This window comes from Mustela putorius, unplaced genomic scaffold (genome assembly GCF_011764305.1).
Source record: "Mustela putorius furo isolate JIRA1106 unplaced genomic scaffold, ASM1176430v1.1 tig00003913_pilon_pilon_pilon, whole genome shotgun sequence".
NCBI classification, from domain to species: Eukaryota; Metazoa; Chordata; class Mammalia; order Carnivora; family Mustelidae; genus Mustela; species Mustela putorius.
In genome coordinates, this window is record NW_025422060.1 from 8,445,412 (window position 1) to 8,458,204 (window position 12,793).

The 12,793-nt window shown below is 39.8% G+C and overlaps 1 protein-coding gene across 1 annotated transcript in view; it reads left to right on the top strand.

Annotated features, from left to right (window-relative positions):
• MCM10 (minichromosome maintenance 10 replication initiation factor) overlaps nt 1-4,255 on the top strand; it is a 41,410-nt gene extending 37,155 nt beyond the window's left edge. The window contains exon 21 of the mRNA XM_013047049.2: nt 4,197-4,255. The gene's annotated coding sequence lies outside the window, so the exon portion shown is untranslated. The remainder of the gene's footprint in view (nt 1-4,196) is intronic.
• The last annotated feature ends 8,538 nt before the right edge of the window (nt 4,256-12,793 follow it).

The window sequence follows — 12,793 nt, forward strand, 5'->3', positions numbered from 1 at the left end:
TTAGAATAGATTTGTTTATCCCATAAGCTTAAAATAGAGCTATGTATTTGAAGAAGGTCACAGCTGAGAGGCTGCCAAGGACCTGAACTCCAGGCTGCTCCTTGAGCAATCCCCTTCTCATGAAAGAAACGTATTCCTTTTTGAACCAAGAGTACCATCAGAGTCCCTGTTCACTTGTGTGTCATATATAAGAATTGTAAGGTACTGTAATAATTTAAAAATCATTGAATTACTTCTCAGTTACTCTAGATCTTGGGAGCTTTCATTGGAGGTCTTAATGTGCTTTTGTAGATCAGTGATGAGAAGGGGTGGGTGGGCCAGACAGGGACGTACTTGCTTGCATTGAAATTATGATTTGTCAGTGAGATCAGTCTTTTAATCCTATTATCTTTATCAGAGTATTAAATTCTTTTATTTAAATCCAAAATATGTATTTAGTTTTTCCTTACCTGTCATTGGCAATGTAGGGCTTATTGTGTAATCATGTTGTCATAGGCCATCCAAACAGAGTAAGTACGCAGTGACCTAAATTAGCAAACAGAAACTTTGTACTGCATGGGGAAGAAGTTGATTTAGATGTTCTAATTGATTGTCACAGCAGATTATGTTTGTGCTGTGCTTTTTTTCTTTCTTTCTTTTTTTTTTTTTTTTTTGGAGAGCACACAATCGGGGGCAAGTTTGCAGAGGGAGGGGGGAGAATCTAAAGCAGACTCTCCACTGAGCTCAGAGCCTGATACAGGGCTTGATCTCATGACCCTGAGGCTGTGACCTGAGCCCAAGTCAGGAGTCAGGAGCTTAAACCACTCTAACCATCCAATTGCCCCTGCCTTTTTTTATTTAGAGGAAACAGGTGGCTTATCTTTTTTTAATCACCTTTCTCTTGAGTTTTGTTTAAATATATTTTCTCTTCCAAACAACAGAAGGAAGATTGAAGTAATTTAGATAACAGTGATATAGAATAGCAAATAAGGAGCTTTTGAGTGATCAGTGTGGAATGCTCCTCAGAGGCAACTTAGAAAGTTTAAAAATTTTAAAGTTTTCAACATCTAAAAAACATTACAAATTGACCGATCCATAGCCAGGTGGACAGGAAGAGATTTCATGAACTGGGTCGTGTAAAAATTGATGACATATGGAAAGTTTGATTGTTTATTGTGGATTAAATGTGTCTGAGAACATGGATTTTTAAGTCCAGAGTGTAAATCTGTTTGCCTAAGTATGCATTCATAGCAGCCCATTAGAGCTCTACTTGACAAGTAAAATAGACATCTATGATCCCATGAGTAGAGATTTGGAAACAATACAGCTCTCAAGGATGGATGGCTCAAAAAATGAAATTCCATATTCACCAATATTGAAGAAAGAAACAGTGATATAGCTAAGGAAAATAATAGGCTCAAATTGGAAGAAATTGGTTAACTTAATAGCAGTTTGTGGAAAAGCTGTGAAATTTTTAAGAATTAAGAGAAGCCAAAAGACACCTGGGTGCTTAGGGTGGCTCTAAGGTGGCTCTAAGATTGCTTAGTTGGTTGAGACACCAACTCTTGATTTCAGCCTAGGTCATGATCTCAGGGTCCTGGGATTGAGCGCTACATCAGGCTCCATGCTCTGCTGGGTATCTGTTTGAGGCTATGCTTCTTTCTCTTCCTCTCCCCCTCAACCCTTCCCTGCTCAAATAAATAAATATATCTTTAAAATAAAAAGCTAAGAGTATAACCACAGTGTCAAACCATGTAGATCAAAATGGGAACATGGCCTGCTGTGTCCTGCACAGGTCAGACCATATTGACTTACTTTTTTTTTTTTTTTTTAAGATTTTATTTATTTATTTGACAGAGAGATCACAAGCAGGCAGAGAGGCAGGCAGAAAGAGAGAAGGGGGCAGGCTTCCCATGGAGCAGAGAACCTTATGCGGGGCTTGATCCCAGGATCCCAAGACCATGACCTAAGCCAAAGGCAGAGGCTTAACCCACTGAGCTACCCAGGTGCCCCTTGACTTACCTTCTGTAGAAAAGCCAGATGACAGTAATCAAGATGGTAAAAATTCAAAACCATTTCAGAAAAGGACAGAGCTAATAATATATGTATAGTTTATTTTTTTTATTCACAGTAATTATATTTTGTAAAGCCATCACTAATGGAATTAGCAGATACTGAGTCACTGTACCTAGCAGGGAATATAAGTTTAGGTTTCTAAGAGCCTCTTATCAGATTTTGGTCAACAACCCATACATAACCTTGTTTTACATGTGTTTCTGTTTAGACACCATATTTAATATATATTGTTGATATATTAACATGGAATTCAAAGCAAACAGCACTATACATCATGACTGAACGAAGCTTATCTAGCACACATATCTTCTCTAGATGGCACACACAGCCTTCTTATATTAAAGAACCCTAGACAGCACTTCGAGCATTATGCTTGGGGCCATTTGGAATAGCAAGATCATCCACAAAAAGCACAAAGTCTGAAAAACATGAACAAAAAGGACATTTGCTTACAATATGAGGGCTGAAACAAACAAGAATGTCACTTTGTTTGACCCTGTCTGGGAATGTGTGCATTGGGCAACTCATATTTTTCATTGCTCTTCACATCCATAAATGACCAAAAAGACACCCCAAATATTGATTATTGATTTTGCTAATAAATTTTAGCAATTATGGGAATCCACAAATAATGAGCAACTGTATAATTTTTTCTAAAACAAGACCAGATAGTGTCCCCATTTTGCAGATTAGGAAATTGAATAAGGATTTGAAAATGTAAGTTGAAATTCAGATGGGAATAAAGGCTGTGGTAATGACGCTTGAGCAAAGACTTCTCTTGGTATTTTTCTTCCCAGTTTTAGTATACATGCTGTCAAAGTAAGCAAATATTGGTCTCTTTCTTAATCAACTTTATTAAGGCCTAAATTTCACACAGTAAAAGGCACACATTTTAACTATATGATACTATAAAATATTGATCAACCTAGACACCACCACAAGCAAGATGTAGGACACTTCCATCCCATGAGTGACTTATGCGATTTTCTCTGTCCTCCCCCACTCATCACAGATCCATGTTCACATGGATCATAATTTCTGCCCTTCTTGTGAGTCTCACTTAAATAGAATCGTGCAGAACACACTCTTGTATCTGGCTTTATTCATTCAGCATATTTCAAAATACATCTGTGTTGTGGCATATATTAATAGTCCGTTGTTTTTTTTATTGTTGAATATTTTAGTGGCTGGATAGGCCCCACAATTTATTTATTCACCTGTTGATGGACATCTGAGTTGGATTATTTTCAGTTTTGGGCTAAATACTCTACCAGTATTCAGGTAGAAGGCTTTCTGTGACTATGTGTTTTTTTCTCAGGTAAATACCTAAGAATGGGATTTCCAGGTCAAATACTATGATGTATGTTTATATGTATGTTTAGCTTAATAAGAAACTGCTAAACTAGGGGTTCCTGGTGGCTCAGTGGGTTAAGCATCTGCCTAGGGCTCCGCTCATGATCCCAGGGTCTTGGGATTGAGCCCTGCGTCGGTCTCCCTGCTCAGCAGGGAATTTGCTTCTTCCTCTGCCCCTTCCCCCAGTCCTTTGCTCATGCTCTCTCTCTAATGAATAAAATCTCAAATAAAAAAGAAAGACACTGCCAAAATATTTTCTAAAGGGGTTGCACTAGGGCGCCTAGTTGGCTCGATCAGTTATGTATCTGACTCTTGATTTTGGCTCAGGTTTGATTTCAACAAGATCAAGCCCATGTGGGGCTCCACACTCAGCAGGGAGTCTGCTTGGTATTCTTTCTCTCCCTCTGTCTCTCCCCCTGCACATACATGTGCACTTTCTCTCTCTAAAAATAAATTAATCTTTAAAAATGTTTAAAAATAAAGGGGTTGTGCCATTTTACACATCCATTAATAATGTGTGAGAATTCAATTTGTGCCACATTTTCACCAGTATTTGATACTGTCAGTCTTTTTAAGTTTTAACCGTTCTAATAGGTGCGTGGCAGTATCTCTTCGCAGTTCGAATTTACGTTTTTCTCATGACTATTGATACTGGCATCTTTTCATGTGTTGTTGGCATTCCTGTATCTTTTTTGGCAGAATACCTGTTTACTGATTGATTGAGTTGAGTAGGAATTCTTTCATGTATTTTTTTTTTAATTCTTTTTTTTTTTTTAATTTCTTTTCAGCATAACAGTATTCTTTGTTTTTGCACCACCCCCAGTGCTCCAAGAAACAAATCAGATTAACACAGAGGAAGGGAAGGAAAAATAAAATAAGTTGAAAATTGAGAGGGAGGCAAACCATAAGAGACACTGAACTCTAGGAAACAAATTGAGGGCTGCTGAAGGGGCTGTAGGTGGGGGGATGGGGTAACTGGGTGATGGGCATTAAGGAGGGCATTTGATGTAATGAACACTGGGTATTGTATGCAACTGATAAATCACTGAATTCTTACCCTGAAACTAATAAAAATAAATAAATTTTTTTAAAAAGTGTTCTTCCCATATTCTGGATACAAGTGTTTTGCGGATATATGTGTGATGAATATTTACTCCCAGTGTGAAACTTGCCTTTTCATTTTCTCTTAACAGTGTCTCAGAGTAGGTTTCTACTTTCTTGTAGTCCATTTTATCAGACGGTCCACTTTTAGTTCATGCAGTTTGTCTTTCAAACTTCTTTACCTGCCTTGGCAGTCACAAAGATGTTCTTGTAGGATATTTTATTATAGTTCTAGCTTTCACTCTTCCATCTATGGTCCATTTCAAGTTAATTGTTGTATAAGCCATGAAGTATAATGGTTGAGGTTCATTCTTTTCCGAATGGACACTTATTTACATCACTCAGTGAAAAGATGAGCACTTCCCCCATTAGATTATTTTCCCTTCTTCATCAGAAATCAGTTGATCCTGTATTTTGGGGTCTACTTCTGAACTCAGTTTTGTTACAGTAATGATATATGCATACAGTGTGTGTCAATCCTTATGTCAGTACCATGCTATCTTAATGATTATAACTGTAACAAGTGTTGGTATCAAGTAGTGTTAGTCCTTCACCTTTGTTATTTTTTAAAATTTGTTTTGGCAATTCTAGGGCCTTTGCATTTCAGTGTCAATTTTAGAAGTGGCATGCTGATTTCTACTTGGGGGGGGTGGAAATCCCTACTGGAATTTTTATTAAGATTGTGTTTTAGGAACATCTGGGTGACTCATTAAGCATGTGACTCTTGGTTTCACCTCAGGTCAAGATCTCAGGGTATGAGATTGAGCACTCATCAGGCACCACCCTCAGTATGGAGTCTGCTTGAGATTCTCTCCACATGTGCACACACTCTTTTTCTCAATCTCAAATACATAAGTAAAATATTTAATAAAAAAAAAAGATTGTGTTTAATATACAGATCAATTTGCAGAGATTGACATCTTAAGACTTTCTATCTGTGAATATAATACATCTCTCCCTTTATTTAAGTCTTTAATTTTTCTCAGCAGCATTTAGTAGTATTTGTGCCTGTCTCAGCATATGAAAAGCCAGTGTTGTGGTTGTTCTCGCCTTTGTGATTCCTTTTATGATTGCAAGATGCCCTTCAACAATAACCATCAGTAAACTTTGAAAAAATAAAGGTTTATAAATTATAACCCCTGGAAATCACATAGCATACCAAAGAGCAAGATCTCATGTAGAAGGGTTCACATGAGCCTCAGGCTCTGCTTTCACTGGGGTCGGGGTTGGGATTAGTATTTCATGGGCTCACGCTTTACGGGTAAGTTTAAAACATATGAGTGGGGTTTTAAAGTCCCTGAAGAGGAAAAACAAGTGGCCAGTTATAAAAATCAACTGAAATCTCAAAAAACTGTCAGGAGAAGGCGGAGGTGGCCTGGCTCTTCAATTTAGTGGTCTAGCTGGCCATGTGTATGTCCAAGATAGCCATCTTTCAAGTATATAGACTGTATTTATATTATGTCCTGTTTATTTCTAAACATCTTAACAGTTTTGATGGTATTGTAAGGGGTACTTTTTGCACTGCAATTCTCAGTTATTACTTGCTAGTATATAGAAATACAATGCATTTTTGTCAGTTGACCTTGTATCCTGGGACCATGTTAAACTTATATATTAGGGGGCGCCTGGGTGGCTCAGTGGGTTAGGCCGCTGCCTTCGGCTCGGGTCATGATCTCAGGGTCCTGGGATCGAGTCCCACATCGGGCTCTCTGCTCGGCGGGGGGCCTGCTTCCTTCTCTCTCTCCCTGCCTGCCTCTCAGTGTACTTGTAATTTCTCTCTGTCAAATAAATAAATAAAATCTTAAAAAAAAAAAAAACTTATATATTAGTTTAGCAGCTTTTTTATAGATTCCTGAGGATTTTCTACATGTTGAATCATGCTGCCTGAAAAGTTTTAACATTGCAGTTCTTGTCTATGACTGATGTTATTGTTGTTCCTATTCTAAAGAGGAAAGCATTTCCTTTCACCATTAAGTATCAAAGCTTTCTGAGTAAGGTTTAACAAGAAGATCTATAAATAATAGTGTGGGTTTTGTTTGTCTTCTCATGCATCCCTTAGTGATGTTATCAGTTGAGCACCAGTGAGTTTGACCTTGAGAGGGGGAAGTCATGTCAAGTCCTGGGTTGAGTTCATTTTCAGGTTGTGCTGAATTTTATCTTCACATAATTATGCCAATCATGCCAAAACAACAATGGTATCTGTGTCATTTGGGCAGTTAGTGTTAAAGGTACAGGAAGAGTGTCCTCAGTGATTTAATAAAGGAATGAACTGTTTTTTTGACCAGTGACTTCATGATACCAATCAAAGAATATTTTAGGGTTATCACTTTACAAAATATAAAACGTCTTGCCCCTCAGTACCACAATTCTGCACTGGGTGTGTGATAAACAACCAATATGAGCTAATAAAATCTTAAGCTAGTGTACCCTGACCTCATTGCCTCATATTAATGAGGCTACATTTTTATTTAGGAAAGTTTTACATCTGGGGATCTGTTCCCTGAATGATTCATACTCACCAGTGTGTCATTTGAGATTCGTTATTACTGCTCTAAATTAATGAGAAATTATGTAGAAAACAATTTTTCCCCTTTGTTTTACATATTAAGTGAATTCTTTTCAGACAGGTCTGCTCATACACTGTCATTTCCATAAGAAGCTTTCTTTTTATGACTTTATGAAAACTTCTCAACTCTAGCTATGCAGATTTTTTTAATGGTAGAAAGTTGCCTTAATGAATAAAGTGAATGTCATTGGTCAAAAATGAATTTTAAATTTAAAACATAAATGTGAAAAAAAAAACAAAAATGAAAAAATATAGCTAGATACTTTAAAGTGCACAGATCACTTGAAGGATACTTAAGACTGGGAATAATGGTTTTCTTTGGGAGGCAAAAGGACACTATATTCTTTTCTGTCCTTTAAATTTTTAAACCATATGTATATATTACCTAATCAAAATATTCTCAATTTAGGGATGCCTGGGTGGCTCATTCATTTAAGCTGCTGCCTTCGGCTCAGGTCATGATCCCAGGGTCTTGGGATCAAGTCCCACTTGCTCCTGCCGAGCAAGGAGCCACCTTCTCTCTCTGCCTCTGCCTGCTTGTGCGCACTCTCTCTTTCTGACAAATAAATAAATAAAATCTTTTTAAAAAATTCTTAATTTAAAAATTCAAAATAATTTGCAATCTCTATGATCTGTCCCACTCAGTTTCTCAGGAATAAATAAATAAAATGTTCTTTTAGAAAGTGTTCATACATTGTAAGATCACAGTGTATACCAAAGTTACCAGTTGTGAACTAGAATATCCATATTTTTTTTTAAAGATTTATTTATTTGTCGGGGAGCACAAGCAGGAGCAGCAGGCAGAAAGAGAAGCAGGCTACCCCGCTGAGCAAGGACCCAGATGCAGGACTCAATACCAGGACCCTGGGATCATGACCCCTACCAAAGGCAGACGCTTAACAATTAAGCCACCCAGGCATCCTAGAATATCCATATTTTTAACCAGTTTGCTTTTGGACAAATCCCTTAAGAACTTCTAAATTATGAAAAACTTGTCAGAGAATTAGAGTATAATTGGTTGAAAATGAATTAGAAATGAGCTACCCAACCAAATTAAACTGATAAAAGAGCATGTACCATGTTTTTTAATTAAAAAAAAAAAATTCTGAGGCTCACAAAAATGACCACTTCCCCCCCCCCAAAAAAACCTAAGTAAACAAAGACATATGATAATAATTTCTAAAAATCTCCCCTGGAGCATATGCACACACTCCCACCCCTCCCCAGCCCACCCCCCCAAAAAAGAAGTAGGAAAAAGCAAATGGCAACATAAAAAAATAGTGATTTAAAAATAATGAGTTTTCGGGGCTCCTGGCTGGCTCAGTCAGTTAAGTGGCCAACTCTTGGTTTTGATTCAGGTCATAATCTCAGAGTCTTGAGATAGAGCCTGCCTCGGGCTCCGTGTTGGTCATGGAACCTACTTAGGATACTCTTCCCTCTCACTCTGCCCTTTCCCCCACCCTGTTTGCTCTTGCTGTCTCTCTTAAACAGTAAATGAAAAATTTTTAAAAATAATGTTTTCAGGGCATGAGGCTGGCTCAGTCAGTGGAGCATGCAACTCTTGTCTTGGTTTTGGGGTTGTGAGTTTGAGCACCGTAATTGTGTATAAAGAGAACTTAAAAACAAATAAACTCTTAATAAATAAAGTAAATAAAAGTAATATATTTTCACCAATTCATCCTTTGACAAATTTGTTTTCAACCACTTGCCTAGAATCCCTAAAGGACCAGGAAGAGTAATGAAAGAATAGGGAAGTGTCCAAAAGGCCACACTTTTGACAAGGCCAGTCTCTAAAAATACAGATTGCTCCATTATTCACTTCCTAGTAAATGTGGCTGTCCAGATTCCCGATTGTGTTACCTTTGGCATGTTTCTCCTTGCCAGGAAAAATGACTGTGATTGGTTTTTAGTGAAGGAATTCAGGGCAGAATTTGAAAATGCTGAGGTATAATGGGACCCTTGTTATGGATGGGGGTAAAATGAGGTAATAGATTTATTTTTTCTGCCAGAGGTCTTTATCTGGAGCCAGCATTCCAAGCATAGCCATTAAAGAGGCAAGGACAGGCTGTTTTATTGTTTTAAACTGGCTAGTCAGCCAAACTATTCTTGATTCTTGTCATCTGCCTGGCCTCAACGTCCCTTCCTGCAGGTGTGGGTGGCTGTGGGTATGAGTCCATCAGCGGCCCTCTACCTGGTTGTTGGCCCTCTTACTAGAAGGCATTTGGGTGTGTTATAACCAAAAGGACCCAAAATGTGGCTCCTCCATTTTTATGGCTAAGGTGGAGAGCAACGCTTTGCTTTATTTTTTTTTCTATTGCACAGCTTTGTGTGTAACCATACTCCTTCCCTCTTGTAAATTAGGATTACCAACTGAAAGGCTCTTGGATCTGGCCAAGCAGAAGGGCAGCTTCGTGTGGGTAAAGGGCCAGCTCACCTGTCCCCCTGGGCCAGCAACCTGCAGTCCTGCCTCCGGTTCAGAGCTAGCAGTCAGCCAGGCTGCATGGCTGGTGCCCAACTCCTAGCCGCAGCTGGTTGGCTTGCCATGTCTACTCGCACTTAGTAACCCAGCTAAGTACATGCCGCTCGGTAGGAATTTCTCTTCTAGGTGTGAGATGAGGTGCTGAGAGGAGCCCCACCCACAAGAACAAGACTGAGGCAGAGGTCTATCTGGCCAGTTCGCTAGGGCTCCCTGTGCTGCCACTCTCAAGGGTGCAGTAGGAAGCAGATGGGGCCCCTGCATACATCTCCAGCCCAGTATTCCAGAGAGAAATACCTCTGACCTTTGTTCTGCCCAACTTGACTGAGTTCTCCACTTAAGATCAGAAAAGGGAGATAGCAAACAGCAGAATTCCATTCCTTTCTGTTGAGATTTATGTTCTGAAACTTTGAAATATTCATTCTCAAATAAATATCAGGTAATGAGTAAATAGTAAAGAAATTTTGAGGCAACTGCAAATTTTTTTTCCTGATGCCAGTTTCCTCCAGTGTGATCGTGTTCTCTTTTAAAGCTGTTGGGTCCTTTCAGTGAAGGCTGCGGAGAAAAGCAGATTTCCTAAAGAGCCTTTCTGTTGAAAACAGGCCGAAAGGCTGTGGGGTAGCTGGTGGAAATGTGTGGCTCCTGCAGATGGGGTGTGATTTGGAGACTAGAGCTGAAGGTGACATTTTCTGTCTGAGGAAACACCATGGACAGTGTATCCCGAAACAGTTCCCCATTCCCGACCTTTCTGCCAGTATTCTCAGTTTGCTTGTTTAAGAAAGGACCAGCAGAGGTGTCCAGTGACAGAAAGCACATATAATTTCTTCAAAGAGAAATCTGATTTGTCCAGTTTAACGTGTGTAAGTTATGACCCATCATTTCTTTTCAAGAAACCTCTTTTACTAATAGAGGTAAGTTAAGTCTGGCATAGTCACTGACATTCACGGGGAACAAAGACACACGCAAACACTAGGCCATATGATGTAAATACAAAATAGGGCTTACTGGAGAAAACTTAGGAGCACAAACAATTCTCTAAGCACCCATTACCTCACAGAGAAGTGTGCTTAAGCTGGGAGAGCTGCACCAGCTCCACCGTGAAAAGGATTATAGTAAAAAGGACTCGATTCCATCATGCTCTCCTTGCTTATGGAAAGAACCACAGAACATGCCTGTGACAACTTAATAATGAGCTACTTGGTTGAGGCAAATACTCTTGCTAGACTTTGTTAGAAAGAGGGAGCTTCCAGAACTCAGCTTTGGTACCAGCCAGTTCCTTGTGACCAACTCAGATCTGCTAAGTAGTTCCTTTCTGCACTGATTGTGGAGCCATCTGGATTTGCATAATTAAGTGTTATTTTGCCTTTAGAAAGGATGGATTATGTGTGTGAAAAATAGACAGGAAAAGTGGAAGAATACATACCAAACCACCAACAGGGCTTACTTCGGAGTAGAATTAAAGAAGCAAAAAGGAAAAACTCATGTGTAATGTATTTCCCTTTTTTTTTTTTTTTTTAAGATTTTATTTTTAAGTAATCGCTGCACCCGATGTGGGGCTTAAACTCAGAACCCCAAGATCAAGAGTTATACACTCTATGGATTGAGCCAGTCAGGTGCCGCCAGACACCCGGTGTGTAATAGATTCTCTGTTGTTTGAATTTGCTACATTGACCACATACTTAAATGAAATAATTTTACAGGGGAAATGTTAAAAAAAAATTGGGTGACGATGAGTAAACATGTGAAGAACATTTTTAAGTAGTGAACTAGCAGTTCTCCATTAAGTATCATGTGCGTGTTTTTTCAATTCGGAGGGAAGTTTTCTTTACTCTCCTGGTTTCCTTATGGAACCATTCAAGTTAGATCCAGTTCAGACACTCACAGACTGCAAAGGTACAGACTGGTAACACGACTTCAGAGTACACTCTTCGGAGCATAATCAGAGGATTCCGGAGGCTCGGCTACCTATCTCCATGCTTTTTTTTTTTTTTTTTTTTAAAGATTTTATTTATTTATTTGACAGAGATCACAAGTAGGCAGAGAGACAGACAGAGAGAGAGGAAGAAGCAGGCTCCCTGCTGAACAGAGAGCCCGATGTGGGGCTCGATCCCAGGACCCTGAGATCAGGACCTGAGCCGAAGGCAGAGGCTTTAACCCCCTGAGCCACCCAGGCGCCCCACCTATCTCCATGCTTAAGGCAAATTCAACACAAGTGCTTCATCAACACAAGCACAGAGAAAAATGGGCACTCCTGTGGCTTTTGTCGTGCTGGGACTTGGACCCCAAGCCTGAGTCTGCACAGTATGAGTCCCAGGACTCCTGAGAAGAAAACGGCTCCTCTATTCCACCTGCCTGGGTGACAGTGTTTAATGATAGAGCTTTCCCTATGCCCTTCTTACCTTCCCAAGGCCGGTTCAGCTCCTGCTTGAAGTTTGTGTGAGAAAATACGGTGCTGACTAGATGAGGTGATCTGGAATATGCATGATTGTTTCACCACTAGATTTTATCAGCCTTTTAAAAGATTACTTAAAAATACATACATTCATTATAAAATGGCCTGCTCTAATTGTGCCAACTCTGGTGGGGTATTTTTTTTTTTAATATTTTATTTATTTATTTGACAGAGATCACAAGTAGGCAGAGAGGCAGTCAGAGAGAGAGGAGGAAGCAGGCTTCTCTCTCAGCAGAGAACCAGATGGTGGGGCTGGATCCCAGGACACTGAGACCATGACCTGAGCTGAAGGCAGAGGCTTTAGCCCACTGAGCCACCCAGATTCCCCTCTGATGGGGTATTTTACCACAGTGAACAGCTTCTCCTTAAAGCAAAGTCCATCTATGCTGCTCTGGGATCCCAACCTCAGAAACAGGCTGGACCAGCAGGCCAGGGACCCAGGTCTCAGGGGAAACAGAGGGCCCCGGGGTGGAAACAGGGAGATGGCTAAGATGGGGCAAAAGGGGCGCTTGTAGTTCATCTAGAGTCCTCTATCTTCTAATGCACTGTGTCCCCACAGAAGTGCCTGTTGCAGTTGTTCTTGATTGTTCTGCATTCTCAGTAGGGAATCCCTGAGGGTAATGGAAAGCAAAGATAAAGTAAGATAGATGGTAAGTCCGGGGCAGGCAGTGGGGTGGTCAGGAGAGAAGAAAGGGTTGCTGTTAGATGCTGAGTTGGGTCCCCCTCCCTCCTTAATTCAATATGACTGGTGTCCTTAAAAGAAGGTAGAACATACGACTCTTGATCTTGA